The sequence below is a fragment of the Athene cunicularia genome (assembly GCF_003259725.1).
Source record: "Athene cunicularia isolate RWA chromosome 1 unlocalized genomic scaffold, athCun1 chr1_part2, whole genome shotgun sequence".
Classification (NCBI taxonomy): Eukaryota; Metazoa; Chordata; class Aves; order Strigiformes; family Strigidae; genus Athene; species Athene cunicularia.
In genome coordinates this window covers 71,424,061-71,443,104 of record NW_020799092.1, presented here as the reverse complement: position 1 = coordinate 71,443,104, position 19,044 = coordinate 71,424,061, and positions in this window count along the sequence as shown.

Genomic DNA, 19,044 nt, shown 5'->3' with positions numbered 1-19,044 from the left:
CTGTGAATTGACCAGCATTAAGAATCGGATCTATTTATATCTTGAATAAACATTTTTTTTTATTTCAACATTTGCAGACTTAAACAGCTAAATTAACTTTTCCTTTATGGAATATGTAGACTTTCTAATTGATGAGAAGCCCAAATAGCAACTTGCATTCAAAATCATCTGATATTTGCATTATTATCAGGGTCAGAATGCAGAATCTGATGTGAAGAATGAAAATGTCTATATCTTGTGTTCAAAGACTATCTGCCCTACTGGGCAGCTGTAACGGATGCTGATCATTGCTAAATTAGGAAGATACTGAACAAAATGTCACAAGAATGCTTCTTGCACTTTGTGAGGACTTGGAACCTCACGTGTACTTTGGGTCTCTAATGGCTCTGGCAGTAATTGTGGGAAGAATAGCAGCAATGCTGGAAAGTAAGAAGTCAAGAGTGAGAAACGTACTGGGGTTGAGACAGATCTTGACGTTGCACCAGTCATACTTAAATAAGTGCCAAGAATGACTGTTAGGGGCCAGTAGCTCAAAGATACTTGGGCTTCTCTTTTAGTTTTTATCATTTTGTTCCAGACACATATAAACAATACCTAACTGTAGGCAATCTGGGAGGTAATTTTCAACTCCAAAAAGTGTGTAAAAGGGTAAAGGAAACTCTGATGTTAATAAGGGATAACCAGACTTAAAGAAGTACTATCTGAATAGCCTCAAGGGACTAGACAGCAAATAGACTAACAAAGTATGATTATGTTGTGGAAGAATATTCAGAGAAAAGATTCAAAAGAGATACTAAAAATAACAAAGAAAATAAAAAAATCTAAGCAAGTTTGGTGGGTTGACATTGGCTGGCCACCAGGTGCCCACCAACCTACTCTATCACTCCCCTCAAAGAGTCAGGGGAAGAAAATGCAGCAAAAAGCTCATGGATTGAGATAAGGACATGGAGATCACTTACCAATTATTGTCATGAGCAAAGCAGACTCACTTTAGGGAAATTAACTTTATTGCCAATTAAACAGAGTAGGACAATGAGAAATAAGAAAAAAAAAATCTAACTTTCCCCCCTTTCTTCTTACTGAGCTCAATTTCACTTCCAACTCTTCTGTTTGTTCCCCCAAGCAGCACAGGGGAAGGGAATGGGGGTTGCAGTCTGTTCATAGCACTAAGCCCCTGCCACTCCTTCCTCCTCACACTCTTCCCCTCCTTCACTGTGCAGTCCCTCCCACGGGAGACGCACTGCCCCAGCGTGGGTCCCTCCCATGGGTGCAGCCCTTCAGGCACAGGCTGCTCCAGCGTGGGTCCCCCGCGGGGTCACAAGTCCTGCCAGGAGCCTGCTCCAGCGTGGGCTCCTCTCCCCACGGGGCCACAGGTGCTGCCAGGAGCCTGCTCCAGCGTGGGCTTCCCACAGCCACAGCCTCCTTGGGGCACCCCCTGCCCCAGCGTGGGGCCCTCCCCGGGCTGCAGGTGGAGATCTGCTCCTCCGTTCCCCTCCCTGGGCGCAGGGCACAGCTGCCTCCCCATGGGCTGCCCACGGGCTGGGGGGAACCTCTGCTCCGGGCCTGGAGCACCTCCTGCCCTCCTGCTTCACTCACCCGGGGGCTGCAGGGCTGTTTCGCTCATATACACTCACTCCTTTCTTAAACATGTTATCACAGAGGTGCTACCAGTGTTGCTGATCAGCTCAGCTCTGGGCAGCAATGGATCATCTCGGAGCCAGCGGCAACTGGCTGGCAGACGTGGAGACAGCTTCTGGCACCTTTGCACAGAAGCCACCCCTGCAGCCTCCACCCCCCAGCTACCAAAACCTTGCTCATTAACCCAATACAGCAAGAAAAAATAAAATAAAATAAAAAATATTGTGAACACATGAAAGAGTAAACCAACAGAAATATTTCAGGTAACTGATATTTATGAAATCAGAATTTCCCAATAGGGTCATCATCTTACAGTGGTTAGACTCGTAGCTGTAGTCAAGTGTTAGTATGAGTATCCCAGCTTTCATTTCTGAAAAAAGTGTCTAGCTATTATAACTATAGCAAAACACTGGAGGAAAAGGATAATTTTCAGTGAAATCAGTCTTCTAGTGATGTTAACTTACTATTCCTGGGGGGTGCGGTGGGCTTGTCTGTATTAAAGATTTCCAAGTTTTGCAAAAGGTTAACATCATTTGGGGGAACTCTAGTAACTAATTTTTAAATATTGGAATATATTATTACATAATTCTTGGGAACAAATCATAATTTTAAACTAAATTTCCTCTTTTCTGTAACTCTAGCAGAGTGGTAATAATTTGAGAACTATATATAGAAAGGAACCCAACCTTTACAGTTTGTCTGTAAAGAAATTAAGAAATTACAAGAGTCAGTGCTGCCTTAGCAGTTCTTAAATAAGGTATATATGTGTAAAAAATTACATTATTGCAGACTTCTCTAAAGTGCCTGGAGAGCCAGATTCCCTCCTTTGGTTTTATCAAAGATCTGTTACATTTCGGTGGGGGGTTCTGTGCTTCAATTTTTTTTTTTTTACTCAGAAGATTTTGGACAACATTTCTAAATGTCCTTGAAAATGACCTCCTTTTTCCTACAGATTTCTAATCACACAAATGCAGGAAATTGTTATAATAAATGTTCTATAAACAGCCTGATTTAGACAGATTAGCATTTCTGATTCTTCTAACCTTGCACTGATTTTCTGGCAATAATCTAATTGAAAAAAACCCAAGAAAATATTATAGAGTTTGCAGCTATTTCAATAGCATCTAAGTAACCAGTTATTCTTTTAAATTGTTCTCAATCAAAGTAACTGAATTAAATCCAATTTAAAAACATTGCTTATGAGGAAAATGTTCTGTTGGTGATTCCCCAGTGTCACAGGGTTTCTCTGCACAGAGAAGCACACGAACAAAACAAGGAAGACAGTCCTTAATCATGAATCAGACACGCCTGACCTTGTCTCAGTTGTTAAGATGAGATCAAGCATGAGGGAGGATTTCTCAACTGTTTTTTTGTGCATTGCCTATTTCTAGCATCTTGCCATCCATCAAGCAATTAGGAATTGTCACTTACAATTGCTGAGTAATTCAGTAATTGCTTCAAACCATGTAGGTGATTTAACATAGTCCTATTTAAGAAGAACAATTCCACAGCAGCTGAGGGCTTGGTGGAAAAACAAACCCATAAGCTCAGTAGCTGAAATCAACCATCTTCAGTGTAGGCTGTTTGTACATGGAAAAACCCCTTCTAACAGCAATAAAACTGCTCTCAAGAAGTATTTACTTATACTTTAATTAAGCGAGTGTATTAATAGATGTGTTATTACAAGGCAGTTCATATTAATTTTGATGATAAAACAACTGTTTGCAACTGTCTTGAAAAGATATGCTTGTATCTATGTGTAACAAATAGATACGTGCATGTTTTCATTGTAAATCCTCATGTTTTGCTAAGGGACGAGGGAACGAACAGGATTTTGAAATTATACGCATTTTGGCATGTCATGAGAGCTTCCAGGAATATCTGTTTTTCATGACATGCCACTGTTATCATTAGATTTTTCAAACTCTCCTATTGTGTTTAAGTCTTATCTGAACTGCTCAGCAGCATTAAATGTTGTTATGCTCCAAGTTTTCCACATTGTGTAAACCATTTCTCCTCATATCCCAAGTCACATCTTCAACTAAATAGAAAATTTGGGCTGAACTGACAGCTCTGACTGATGACTGCAGATCCCGTCCTTCCTTTCCTCCCCCTTTAACACATCTGCTTTAAACCATAGAATCATGGAATCATAGGATGGTTTGGGTTGGAAGGGACCTTAAAGATCATCTAGTTCCAACCCCCCTGCCATGGGCAGGGACACCTTCCACTAGATCATACGATTGCTTTCCTGATAGCTGGGGTGAAGAAACCTCTAAGTGAGACCGAGCAAATAGGAACAAAAACTGATTTAACAGATTTTTTCTCTCTCATAGTCAGCATGAAGAGTTAATGTTAATTGGGTGCTCCAATAGTTGTGTACATCTGCAGCTGGGGTCACCTCCTATCACCACATATGAGCTAAGGAGATGAGAGGTGGAGGTGAGAACTGGCATTTTGCTCCTCTCTGTACTGTATGTTTGAAGAAGGCTGAAAGCTCAGTTACATGACCTGTGGTTGAAGAGTCTCTTCTGTTTTCAGATGAGACTGGTCAAAGAGAAAATAGGCACTTTTTTACTTCAGCAAGAGCTGTGGACAATTGCTTAAACTAAACTTTTAATGTGGGGTGTCTAAATTGCAATTTCTATGCTAAATTATACAAACCATAATCCAAGTAAGCCCATAAACCCTGTTTGTATAGACCAAAACCAGTGCAATAAATGCAATCACCTTTTGAGAAATATATCAATATATTCTGGTGATCCCTGTGGTAGGAAAATATCTTTTATTGGGGCAGAAGCTTCAATCCACAATAGTAGAGTCCAATACCCAGTGCAGTGAGTAACTGACTGGGATTTCTCCAATTCAGTCAGAATATCAGAGTTATACACTTAAATAAATCCTCATCTTATTTATTTAAAAGATCAATTTTAAGGCAAAGTCCTGAAATCCTGTCCAGCAACAGGAGTTTATCTGAGGAAGGGTACAATAAACGGTGTTCAAAGTCTCTCAGAATTGTAACATAGTCTGGAAAAACATGATCACAAATGATTAACAGAAAATTTCCCTGTCTGAGGCAGGACAGGTAGGTGTTATCCTGCACTATTCCATGTATCTGTAAAGAGCTTTTATCTTATTCTGCTTTATGTGGAGTGGAACCTGTTAAAAATGCAGTTTAGAAAAGCTCTGAAAAATGTATTTTTTATAGCTCTGCTCTTAGAAACAAATCAAAATAGTGGAGGATTAATCTATTGTTTAGAATTCAGTCCATACTATACAGGCAGAGGATTAAGATACTATTGTTCTATTTTAAATTAGTGAGATACAGTGATTATAGTAATTTTACCAGCAAGTGAAACCATGCAGAAGAAACAAATCATAACTTTAGACCTGCAAAATTAGAATCACTAAGCAGAGCTCTTGTGGCTGGTGGTGTCTGCCAGGTACCCTGGTGGAGATGAGTAATTTTCAGGGAAAGGGTACCAGCATCACTAGAAATTTCATCCACAGCAAGTGCTGCTGAGCAGCAGTCCAGATAGGCAGGTAGAAGGGAGGAAGGAAGGAGGAAAAGGTGCAGAGGAGAGGCCCAGCTACCAACCGAGATGTAACACGTTCATCTGGAAATTACTGCAGTATTACCACTATTGGAGTAACACAGACAGACGAGCATGGACTTAAAACATTTATCAAAAAAAACCCCAAGAATCTTCAGCCTTTACACATAAGGACAGTGGTTTTATAGCCAAAAAAACCCAGCTGATCTAAGCAGACATCTGAAAGGGAAGGGTTGCACAGAAAACTTAAGAGGGAAGGAAACTCACAGCAATGTGAAACTGGGAAAGGTTTGATAAGCCACTAAAAACAGGCAGTCACCTCCTGTTAGTAACCATGTCGTCTTCTGTCAAGATGAATCTCTTCACAGATATTCTAAAATCTTGGATTCTTGTCTTTGGAATATTTTCACTTGGCTGTATCATGGTTAAGCCTCAGCTTCCTCTCTGCTCTTCCACAGCATGATGTTTTGGACAGCAAAGGAGTGAAACAGGACAGTCTGAGAAAGAATCTGAACTTTGATCTCCAGTCTCATAACATTACATCCTTAACCACCAGACTTCTACACAAAGGAAAGTACTTTTGCCAAGAGCACAACAACCTTGCATCCAGGCTTTAGTTCATCCCATTCACTAAGGTGTACATGGCAGCATAATGAATCCCACTCTTACAGCTGATCTGGAGCCTGAAAGCATGAAAATTTCATTTATAATCCCGTCCTACGTCAGAATATGAAGAACTGCCTCTGGGACTAATGTTTCTTGTTCTTAGCTTCTTACCTAAAATTTAAGGGGCTGAAGTTGAGAGGAAATTTATTTCAATTGTTAAAGGGTTTGATTTTTTTTTAGAAGGCTGACCATGTTTTTGAATATCCAGTCTTCCAGGACCACATGCAAGTATCTAACCCAGTAGTCTTATATCAGTCTTAATAGTCAGAAAATGTCTTTGTTAATTTGAAGCTGGGATGTGATGTGAACTCCATTTTAACATAACTCAAGGAAGAGATAAATAACAGGAAACGGTTAATAAGGGTCTCCCCTTTGTCAAGGAAAGTCATGCCTCAGAGTTTTCTCTGGCAAAGCCAAAAAAAGTGGACATGGGAAATCCTGTTTATGCTTCAGTTTGAAAAAATTGTTCAACACAATCATCCATCAAATATACCTGAAGAAGCCAAAGTGGCAAAGCATGAGAAGGATAATCCTCACGTGAATGAAGAACCGCACAAAAGATAGGCAACACAGGGCAAGAAGAAGTAACCGTGTTTTTAAAAGCTGGGAGATCAGCAGGGGAATTCCACAGAGATTTGTACTGTGGCTCATGGAGGTCAGCAAAATTTTAAAGATTACGAAAAGAGGGCAAGTAATGAATTGTCAAATTTAGTTATAATAAAACCTTATTCAGGCAGGAAAGATAAAAAGTGACAGTGAAGATTCACAGAAAAATCTTATGACATTAAATGACTATGCAATATTTTTTCCAAAAATGTGATATACACAGAAGAAAACAGTCCTAAAATTGCTGGGATTCTGAGCAGTTATCAGTCTGGAATCTGAGTAATGAGAGATTTTGGTCAGAATAGGCAGTACCATGAGAACGTCCTCTGAATAACAGTCAGAACAGCAAACATAATGCTGGAAACTGTATTGAATTCTTTATCCTGCAAGAGAGACTGCTGAGGGAGGACATGATAGAGTTCTGTAAGTAGCATGCTAAAAGTGAATTGTTCTTTCTTACAATACAAGAATGAAATCTATAACCCCCTGAGAGTGGAATAAAAACCAAAACAAACCAACAACAACAGAAACCCCAAAAAAAACCCCAAAAACACGAGAGGCAAATCAGATGAAAAACAGAAGGTAGGGCTTTACACAGTTAATCTATAGAATTACTTGTTGATATTAATTTACTTGTGTTCAGAAAGTAACAGAAATGGTTCTTGAAAAAAAAAACCAAAACTATTTAAAGCTATTTAGTACAAAAAGCTCTTTGTCAGTGAGCTACAGCATGCTATAGGCTGAGGAATTACTCGAGAAATGTTCTCTCTTCTTATGCTATTTAGGTAGTGTTCAGGATACTAGGCTGGATGGACTTTTAGTTTGATCTCATTCTTTTGGTTTTAAATCTTTATGAAAATTAGATATTTCATGTGACACCAAGGAGTCTGACTTTACGTCTGATTGATCCAATCCTGGCCCCTGAAATAAAACTGAATAAAATGCACTTACTGTTTCTGAGTTCTGATCCTCTCCCAGCTATGATGAGTAAAATGTCACAGTTCAGCAGAACAGAGCAGCAGTCCTAGGGGTACACAGGAGAAAGATGATAGCGTGATGACCTTTATGACTTTTTAAGTCTTGTATGCAGATGTTCTGATTGCTGCCAGCTGTTTGGCACTCCAATGTTTATTTGTTGTGTAGGTGTTCCTCTTTTCATATTTGTGTAGTGGATAAAGAACCTCTAGTCCTAGAGACTGTGACAGGTGTATTCAAACTGAGTGGATTAATTAAGAGTTTCTTCATGAACGCTGCTGAATGAAAGTTGAGTATGCTACTTGTTTGAATATCTCACTTGGTTCTGAATTACAAAACAGAGCTACGTGGGATACTTAATAGTAGAGTGATGGTTTTCACTGTTACAGGTTGGGTTTTTTTTTTTCTCAGAAGGACTCACAAATGCAATTAGTTAAGAATCTCAAGATTGGCTTTTGTGATGACTATTAAATTTTATTTCTTATTTAGATTTTCTTATCTAAAAGATAAGGAGGAGGAAGAGAAAAATCCTACAAAAATGAGTGAAGTATTTGGGAAATATTCTGGTAACCTTCAAATGAGCCATTAATATTCACAAATAATCCCCACCAACTGTTTTTCCAATTTGTTGTTCTCTTTTCTACTATGATTTAACACTTTAAATGTAAAAAGAAATTGTATCTGATTTAAAATAAATCTTTCTTCTATATAACTAATAGTTCTCTTTCTGTACCCACCTATGTGTTTTTTCTCTTACTAATAGCCATTCATATTTTTACCTATCATCCTCCAATTTTTAGGTTTCTTTCTACAAAGAATTCTCACTTTCTCCAAAGCAATTCTTATTTTTCTGCACAATAGCATATTTTCCTAATATTTTCCTTATTTTCTTTTGTATTGCACTGGTAATCTCTGTATACTCTTTGCTTTCTTACTGGTATGATGTTCTGTTACTTATTTTCACTGACCTCAGCGAATCACTCTGAGTTCACACAGTCATGCTTCCTTTAGTTTTAATTCCCAAAAAGGATCTCAGGTTTTCTGGCCAAGATAACTGACTGCTATATCAGTCCCTGATGGGAATGATGCTATAAATGTAACACGGACATTAATAATGTAAAGTGGTGACAAGATCACCAGAAACTCTTTCAGACCCTGGCTACACAAAATATCCTCTGGACTTTTTCCACCAGAATGTCTTCTCCTAGTTGTCATCATCTTGCCTTTGAGATCTCTGGTGCCCAATACTTTGATTTTTAATCTGATCCCAAAAACATCAAACATGCAAATTCAGAAGGGACTATAGGTGAGATACATGTCTCATTCAACATATTTAATCATGAACTCTCAACTATGAAGATGGACTCTTCCACAGGCAGTTGTCCCTCCTAAGTGGAATATTAGTCAGGATCACTCCCATTTCAAGATTTAAATTAATTCACACTTCTCCACCTACCTCTGAATGGTCTTTTGTCATAGAGCTGCATAGGGGATACCAAAACAATCATGGTTGTCTCCCACTTGATTCACCAAACTTAAGACTCCACGTTATATGTCAGCAGCTTAGAGTATGTGCACTCTGACAGAGGAAATTCAGGCACCAAGACCATAGACCAGTATGTCTATATAAAGAAGTAGGGTAGCCTGGACAGTGAGTATAAGCACTGACTGTCTATATTTAGCACTTCTTAGTGCAACAGTCCTCTGACTGTTTTGAACCAGTCCAACTATATCTCCAGCACCATGGATATTGGACAATCAATGCCACTTGGCCTACGTGGCTCTCACTTGGTTCTGATCACTTTTTATTTAGCAGTATCAACAGACTCCTAGATGCCTTAGGTGAATGAAGGTTTTTAGGATGCTTGTGATTTCTAAATAGTCATTAAAGATACCCCAGGCATCAGTATCTTAGTTAAATTAATATCCCTCTCCTCTTTGAAGAAAGTCAGGAAGCTGTAGAAGAAATTTAGATCTTTGGGACTTTAGTCCTCTTCTGTTCTCTATAAACTGCAGAGAGAAGCTGAAGTGACTAACCTCCTAAATTCACCAAATCCACTAAATGTCTGGATTTGGGTCATAAATCCTCTTGGGGGTAATTTCCTTCCTCATGCTGGCACTAGGGAGTAATATATACATACAAAGAATCAGTGCTATACATGTATTTAAGAATTAAATATTGTAATATTTGGGAATAAGGCTAGGGCTCTTACAGTGTGTCTTCAGCAAGGAGAAAAACCACTGGGATCTTTTTGACTATATAAAGGACTCATCATATTATTCCTTTTTAGAGTTTTCCACTTCATTTACTCCAGTGCTGAAACCTGCTTCTTTTCCTTCACAGAGCTGGAACACAAGATGCAGGGGTTTTTTTCTTAAAGCATGCATGAAATAGTGTTGTTACAAAATATATTAATAAGAAGAAGAGAGAGGGGAGAGGGGAGAGGGGAGAAAAAGGAAAAAGAAAATTTAAAAAGCAGTGTAATCCCAGTAATTAAGAATGAGTACTTATTATAATTATTCATTAACAAAAAAACCCATAAATGTTCCTAGTAAGAACCTTGCACAAAATATGGTTTAATTAACACAGTGCTCCTTAACCCAGACTTGCAGGGTGTGGACCAAATATTCCACAATACCCAGGCTACATGTTGTGGACTTTCACCATGTTTAAAGCATCATCTTGGCAAATGGTACAGATTCTGCAATGCTGATTCAGCTCTTTTTGAGGACACTGGTGAAAATTCCCACTGTTTTGTTGGAGTTTTTTTGTTTTGTTTTAATTTGGGTGTTTTTTCTTTTGCACGTTTCATAAGCTGTACCAATGCCTACAGCTAAAGGTGGAAATGGTCACCTGCAACCTGGCACCTTCTAAGGCCGTCCTTAACACTGCAAGCCTTGGAAGAACACAATAATCACCTGCATTACTTTTCCCAAGGAGGTGGCATCCCTAAAACCTCTTGTATGCAGTGAATTCTTTCATAAAGTTCTAGCTCTGAGAAGTATGCAGATTCGAGACAAAGAAGATAATTGAAATCTTGCAGCAGTGCAGGCTGAGAGCTCCCCATGGCCTGGGGCAGGGGCTGAAGGTGCCAGGCTTGGCTGGAATGGGGACCTGGGCCATGGGCAGGATGAAGGAGGTCCCACAAAGGGGAGGACAGGGACAATAAGGCCTATTGGTGCCCTCAGGATCCTGATAATAAAACAACTGTGGAGCTCCACAGATCTCCTCCTGGTCTAGTTCTAGGATTTAGAGCAGCCCCCCATCCTCTGTGCTGCATTGATCTGCCTCTGCATGAAGTGGCATCCCACCATTCCTCTCCCACCTCATGCCTCAGAGTATCTCCCTTACATTCAAATGCACAGATGAAGGGAAACAAGATGGAAAATCTCTAAACTTCACAACCCCCACAAGTATAATGTGTGAAGAAAAAGGAACAGACGTGAGTGCAGGGTGCTGAGCTGTGAAGGATCTCACACAGCCTGAAGAGCCTCTGTACTCAAACCTCAGTAAAATATCCAGTCTCATTTGACCCCTCTGCTTCAATCATCATTTATTTGACAGAATGATACTGTGACACACATAGAGTTTTACTGTCTTACTCGTTATTACCTAAAATTAGTTTCACACTGGGAGACTTTGTAAGTCATATAATGATGCATATAATTATTAACCATTTCTGGGATGAACTTAAAAGTTTCCATTTATCTCAAAATCATGCGTCAGAATTCATGCTAGTAATCTAATACCTGCCAGCATTTTAGCTGCCACATACTAGCTTTGACAGCCCTGTTTTTATATGCTAACTGGGATGCTTGTCATTCTGTCACAAAGTTTTAAAAAAGAAAATTGCATAAGCCAAGGACCCCTTTATAACCACTGAGGCTGAAAAACTTCTACCTCCAGCAACAATGCCACTGATTCTACTTTGACTTTACTTTGACAGCCAAAAGTACTTTTGCATAAAATTGACTGGTATTGATAAAAAAGCTGTCATATTGTGAGGAAGTTCAGAAAACAACTGGCCACTATGTAAAAATTTTCTGTTTCATAATTAGTTATCTTCTATTACCCACATACATAAACTATCATATTTGTGATCCCCCCACTAATTCAAGTCACAAGCAATGTAAGTTTTTTTCTCCACATACTTTGATTGATTATGGATCATCCATATTTTCTGCTAGATCAAACAGATAAAACAAGTTAAATCCTGTGCACTGGTGACTTGAGTGCTTCATGTGTGCTGTTAACAAATAAGGGATGCAAGTGCCGAAGTGAAAAAAATAGTAATTACAACATTTAAAGTACAGCAACTATGCAGCATGAATTAAGCTGCATCCAAATCCTGTTTTCAAGACACACAGATGTTCTCCTAAGTCACTACAAAAGTGGATTTACAATATCATAAAAACTCGAGGCACAGGAGAGAAGCTGTACCAACTACATCATGGGGATGCAGGGATCCTCAGGAGACAGACTGAGGTTAAGCTTTAGAAGAACATATAAGGAAATGTCTAACAAAATGATCTCTAGGGTAAATGAACAAAGAACAAATTGTAAGAGGAAGTATCAGAAAAGACACAAAGATAGCTTGTGTATTATGAGTAATACTCGTGACAGGAAAGCCACCAGTGAACACTTGCATACAAAACTACTTAGACACAGTCAAGGAAATCCTTCACTCAGAGTTGATAATTTAGACATCTTGGTTTAACTGTAAAAAGAATATAAGCTTAAAATCAAGCAGAAATTGCTTTTAGGGATCAAGGTATGCCTAGTGTTGGCTTTCAGTCAGCCGGGCCATGGCAGAAAGTTCACAATGGTGGCAGTAGCTGTACTTCACATTTATAGACCCAAAGAAGAACAACCCCCCTCTGGCACTTGTGAATGACAGCTAATTAGACACTGATGGACAAAGGCAATAAAATTAATTACTCTGTTTTCACAGCAGTGTCACCTAGAGAGACTCTACATGGTCTGAATTATGACATAGGTAGGAACAGAACTACTTACACAGTCATATATAGGAGGATGTTTAGCAACCTACCGCCCTGATGAAATACATTGGAAGGCCAGAAGCTAAACTCATTTACTTGCTTGGAAGCACTGCCGCCTTGCTCAGGATGAATACGTGCCTGTCTGTTGCACACTGAAAAGTCTTGGATTTGTGTGAACACCTACAGATCACTTAAAATTAGTTTAACACTAATCCGTTGTAAATACTTTTCCTCATAAACACATGTGTAAGGGGTCTCTATGTAAGCCCTCTGAGTACCCACACAGGATGTGGCAATTGTAGATATAATTATATCTACAAGAAGAGTTTAAATTCCCATCACCAAAAAAGCCTTAACTATCAGTTTGAAATCAAAGTCACAAGTGTGATCATGCTTATCACACTGTTCCCCCCACCCTGTTATTTAATAGGTCCCAATGCAGCTATAGTGCTCTTTTAATGTGATTCTTATCTCTCCCTTTAAGTGGTTTGTAATTATGCCTCTAAGACTGTCATTTGTTAATTAATAGTTTTTCTGTTATACCATATCATCAGACTAAATCCAGCAGTTTCCTGAGCTCCTCACACGCTATTTCAACTTCTGTCACAAATCATAGATCTAAATTGTCTCGACTATCATTTTTAAGCTCCTGAAGCAATAAAATAGCAATAAGACAATGACCTCACTGAGTAAGCAGTACAGTATTTTGAGAAGTTGTTATGCTGATAGCGTTTTATTTCTGTGTTCTCAAGCAGAATGTTTTTCAACAGAAGTAAATTGTACTGTCCATTTAGTCACTTGCTCAGCTATTTGAAAGAAAAATTCCTTCCCAACACCCTCTTGAGAATTTGCTGGGCTATGTCATGGTCTATTATTTTCAAACAGTTTTGTGGATAATTAAAATTCCCACAGGTTCTATCCTTGGAGAAGGCTATTAAAGGTACAGATATACAGTGCCCTTCTGGAAACTACAGAGTATGTAGAGAAAATAATCTGTGTTAATATAGAAAGACTATATCTTTCTATATAGCTATTCTACCTTTGCCATTTTTTCAACCAAACATCTTGATGACTCTGTGAGATTGCATTTTTGGCCTTCAAAATGCAATTTCTTCCTACCTTTCTACATGATATTTGAGACTAGATATCTCAGATGCTCAGCATGAATGGGCTCCAGTCTGCCTAATAAATAGATGTGAACTGAGGCAGACAGTCCCTTTCAGGTCATCTTTATTCCACACAGACACCCATATATGACTGGTATCAGCAGCTCCCTAAAAGTAGGTGCAGTGCAAGTGCTGAAGCTAAGAAGACTAGACTGCACCTTTGGAAGCTCCTTTATCTATTCACCTCTTCCAAAGCCCTGTGTTGGCGTCTAGATTTCAGCCTAATTTGTTTCTTTGGTATCAGTCCAAACTCATTGTAAATTCTCTTAATTTTTTGGCAAAATGTTATTGTTTGATGTTTTTCCTCATCGTGCTCAGGGCAGCGGCCCATGACTGCAGAAAGCAAAGTCTCCTCATCGTTACTTTCTACTCCACCATCAATGTCCTTCCTGTATTCAGTTCTTCCTTCCTGGGCTTTTATCTTTGTGGAAGACTAAAAAAGAGTAATTCCTGTCCTGTAGAAACCTTAATTTTTTTTTCTTACTGTCTTGCAATACCAATGAATTATTGTGGCCTGACATCTCCCTTATCTTGCCTATACTTTTTATTATTTATAAGTAGAGATTTTTTTTTTTTTTAAAAGCAATTTGTAAACTAGCAACAAGTAGTAACTTATTGTCACTTATCTCCTCATTTTTAAAATATTTCCTGTATACCAGGTACTTTTTTTAATTGGAAATTGCCGTTGTTTTTTTAAACAGACATGCATCATTGGATATTATTGCAAATATCCACCCTGAGTCTCCTTTGCTAATAATTAGGCTTATTTCCTTTTTTTCCCTTCACTAGACATGGAGAAAAACTGATCACCATCCTCTTCACTACATTACATAGTACAATACTTTTATGACTTTCTTTGTCTTCTTGACCAAATAAAGTGCATTCAGGCTTTCCATAGTGATCATGCATTCTCATAAAAAAGTATATTACTTTCTTTGTAATACAATCTTATTCTTAAAAAATCTCAGAATAAGGGTGGTTTGAGGTTTATTTGATTGTGAGGGTTTTTTTACTTCTGTATAGAAGCCTCAGATTCTTGAGTCATATTGATATACTTAAATTCTTCAGAAATATTACACTTTATGGATTTCTAAAAATTTCAGATCATTTCTGTAGTTCAGTAGGATTTTGCATTGCAATCCTCTTCACTATAGTATTTATAGTCTTCCTGAAGGTGAAGTGCAGTTATTCAGTTGGATAAGATAGATAAAATTACACTAGTTGTCTGCTGTGGTTTTAAGTTCACCGCCCTCTATCTCTCTAGTGAACTAACCAGATATCCTCTACTACTTATTTCTCATTTACTGCTCCTTCCTCAACCTCAAACACATGCATATCACTGCCTACACTGTTGAACTCAGGGCCATGCACTTTCATATCTGAGCCTTGGCTGGATGAAATAGTGGTGAGGAAGAAGACTACAGGGCCCCTTCACCTTACCTTAATGTTTCCTCCTCTCCTCAGTTGTTCAGTCTGCTCAATTTTCTTCTTTAACCAAAGAAAAGTCTTTTCACTTCAGAAGTCATTTAAGTGTATGCAGGTCCATAAAGCTTGTTCTACAGTACATTCCTTATAGCAGAGGAGGTAAAACATTTCTAAATCCCTAAACTGACATTTGCAGATCACCTTGCAGTCAGCATCTTCTCATGAGGAACATACTCCCCATATGCTGTTACAGACTCACTCAAAATTCACTGAATTCAGAGCCTTATGGAAGAACCACCCTATAATAGGATTACCTTTGTTGTCCTTTGCACAATCCTACATCTTTGTGCATTACACAATTTTACAGCTTTCTGTACTCAAGGAGCAAGACTATAGCCTACAGAGAAAGGCTTGAAAGCATCTTTCCAATTCTTTATCTAGGGTTCTAGTTTTTTAAAAACTTATGGTCATATCATGAAGTCAGCCCAACTAAAGTCTGGGTGAGTTTTTTTTTCCTTTTGATATGAACACCAAATGGTTAAACTCATGCTTCTGATGGAACTCCAAATTTGTACTCAATTAGAATTTGTTTCTGGACATTGGATGAGGGATTTATTCTGCAAATTTAATATTCTTAATTAGAAAAAAAAAATCTTCCCCCAAATCACAGTGATGTTCTAAGGGCTAATTTCTTAAAAGCTTTTGTAAACTTCTGTGAGATCTTTAGAAAGATGCTACTTAATTAATTACTATAATATATTCACCTGAGGGCTCAGCAAAGAAAATGTAAGTGCTTTTAAAAACAACCAGTTTCTTTGAAAGGGAATATATTAAGAATGTTGACTTCTTAATACCAAGTCTAAGGAATGACAGAGTAAAAAGGCCACAGCACAAAGGATCTGTCTGAGGCAAGTCATTATATACATTGCAGCTGTGTGTTACAAGTGTTTAGATGGTGATGTCTACACATTTGTTAATCAAATGGTGACACAATTTACGTCAGATGGCCAGCTTGAACACCATTCCTGAGTGATGAGAGTATCCTTCCAGGAGATGTACAGCTTACTAACTGCTGCAATTGAGAACTGAAAAATGAGTTTCTCCTGGGCAGCAAAGGGTTTCTGCACAGTGAGAAGGATGTTGAAGTATCACTTTTGTAGCAGAAAAATCATAGAATCATAGAATGGTTTGGGTTGGAGGAGAACTTAAAGATCATCTAGTTCCAACACAACTGCCCCGGGCAGAGACACCTTCCACTAGATCAGACCCACATCCAACCTGGCCTTGAACACTTCCAGGGAGGGAACATCCACAGCTTCTCTGGGAAACATGTTCCAGTGTCTCACCACAGTCACAATAAAAAGTTTTGGTACTCTTTCAGTTTAAAACCATTACCCCTTGTCCTATCCCTACAGTCCCTGATAAAGAGTCCCTCCGCATCTTTCCTGTAGCCCCCTTTAAGTACTGGAAGGCCACTCAAAAGTCTCCCCAGAGCTTCTCGTCTCAAGGCTGAACGACTCCAACTCTCATAGCCTCATAGGGGAGGTGCTCCAGCCCCCTGGTCATCTTCATCCTCCGCTGGACCTGCAGGTCCATGTCCTTCTTACGTTGGGGTCCCCAGAGCTGGACTCCAGGTGGTGTGTCACGAGAGCAGAGCAGAGGTGCAGAATCACCTCCCTCAACCTTCTGGCCACAGTTCTATTAATGCAGCTCAGGATACAGTTGGCTTTCTGGGCTGTGAGCACACATTGCTGGCTCACACTCAGTTTTCCATCCATTACTATCCCCAAGTCCTTCTCCGCAGGGCTGCTCTTAATCCACTCATTGCCCAGCCTGTATCTGTGCTTGGGATTGCCTTAACCCATGTGCAGGACCTTGCACTTGGCCTTGTTGAATTTAAAGAGGTTTGCATGGGTCTACCAGCCCCTCCAGCCAGTCCCTCTGCATGGCATTCTTTCCCTGCAGCATTTTGACCATGCCACACAACTTGGTGTTGTTGACGAACTTGCTGAGGGTGCCCTCAATCCCACTGCCCATGTTGCCAACAAAGATGTTAAACAGCACCAGTCCCAACACCATCCCCTGAGGAACTCCACTCATCACTGCTCTCCACTTGGACATCAAGGTGTTGACCACAACTCTTTGAGTGTGACCATTCAGCCAATTCCTTCTCCAATGAGTGGTCCATCCATCAAATCCATGTCTCTTCAATTTAGAGACAAGGATGTCTTGTGGAACAGTGTCAAATGCTTTGCACAAGTCCAAGTAGATGATGTCAGTTGCTCTTCCCTTATCTACCAATGCTGCAACCCTGTCGTAGAAGGCTACCAAATTTGTCAGGCATGATTTGCCCTTAGTGAAGCCATGCTGGCTGTCATCAATCATTTCCTTATTTTCCATGTGTTCTAGCATGGTTTCCAGGAGGATCTGCTCCATGATCTTGCCAGGCACAGAGGTGAGACTAATTTGCCTGTAGTTCCCCAGGTCTTCCTTTTTCTCTTTTTTAAAAATACAGGTTATGTTTCCCCTTTTCTAGTCAGCAGGAACTTCACTGGACTGCCACAACTTCTAAAATGTCATGGATAGTGATCTAGCCACTTCATCTGCCACTTCCCTCAGGACCCATAGATGGCATCTCATCAGGTCCCATGCACCTTCAGGTTCATTAGATATTCTTGAATCTGAATTTATCCTACAGTGCGTGGTTTCACATTCTCCCGGTCCCTGCCCTTGCTTTCTGCAACTTGGGCAGTGTTGGTTGGGTTGGTTCTAGATCTCCTAGAAGACTAGTTCAGGACATACATACAAAAAGAAGACCTGAGCATTCATTTCTTCATTGGCTGTGTTAATTTAAGCATTCCTCATCTGTCACCAGGTTGTTGTTCTCAGACCTTTATCTGTCTCTTCTTTGGGACATTATGACCAAAATCCTTTTTTTCTTGGGTTGCTTTCTAGTTGGATATGTTCCTTAATACAGCGAACTTGAAGCAGTACAAACAGAGGGAATACATAGGACAGTAAGAGTGTAGGAGCTGTTTGATTAGTTTAAATGTATATATAATATTTATGCCAAATATCTAAACATGGCCTCTGGCAGCTGGCCAGGCAAGTTAACCCCATCCTTAGAGTTAGGTTTGCAACATAATAAATACTTGTAGAGCTTCTTCAGAATTGAACAGATTCGGTAAAGAGTTTCTAGACATCTCCTGGAAGGATACCCATGTTCTGACAGTTCATTTTACACGACTTCATCATTCACTATTGATTAAACTGTAGTTTTATCACAGCTCATATAAAGGGCAACATATTGTTATGGAGCTAAGAATCAGATCTAGAAAGAGATTTGGATCCAAAGTACCACCAACTGTTTCTCATCTCCACTCAGGGAACAAAAAAAGCCATACTTATTTATGTTTTAGAAGACTGTCTGAAGGATCATTTTCACAAGGCCAAACTCCTGCTTATGCTGCCATGCTTAATCTATCAGCTCACATTGCTCAGCCCAAGTATGTTGGAATTCAGGACTGAACTGACTCAGCAATAATTTCTGTCAGGTGAAATACTGCTGCATGAGCCAGAGTCAAAGTTTGATACATTAAAAATAACAGCCCACCGTTACCTGCATACAAGAGGATTTATAGTAATAAAAAATTAATTAAAAGAAAATAATAAAGTAAAATAAGTGAAAGTATAAATCAGAACAACTTACAAGAGCACTCAAAAAAACCAAGACTGAAATAGAGGATAGGATTGAGTTGCTAATGTTCTATATTACAGTATCATTTAAGCTTAATTATTACTGTTAATAGTCCCCACCTCCTTAACTACAGTGGCGTGATACCAGATGAGAAATATTTTCTTCTCATTCGCAGCTGTGAAGGAACACACAGGATTATGTAGACACAGAAGAGATCTGGGCAACTAATGCTGTGTAATCACACAACTGTATTGCTTAATCATGAAGTGTATGGCTTAATATTTGTTTGCTGGAAACAGGCAGAAGAATTCATAAT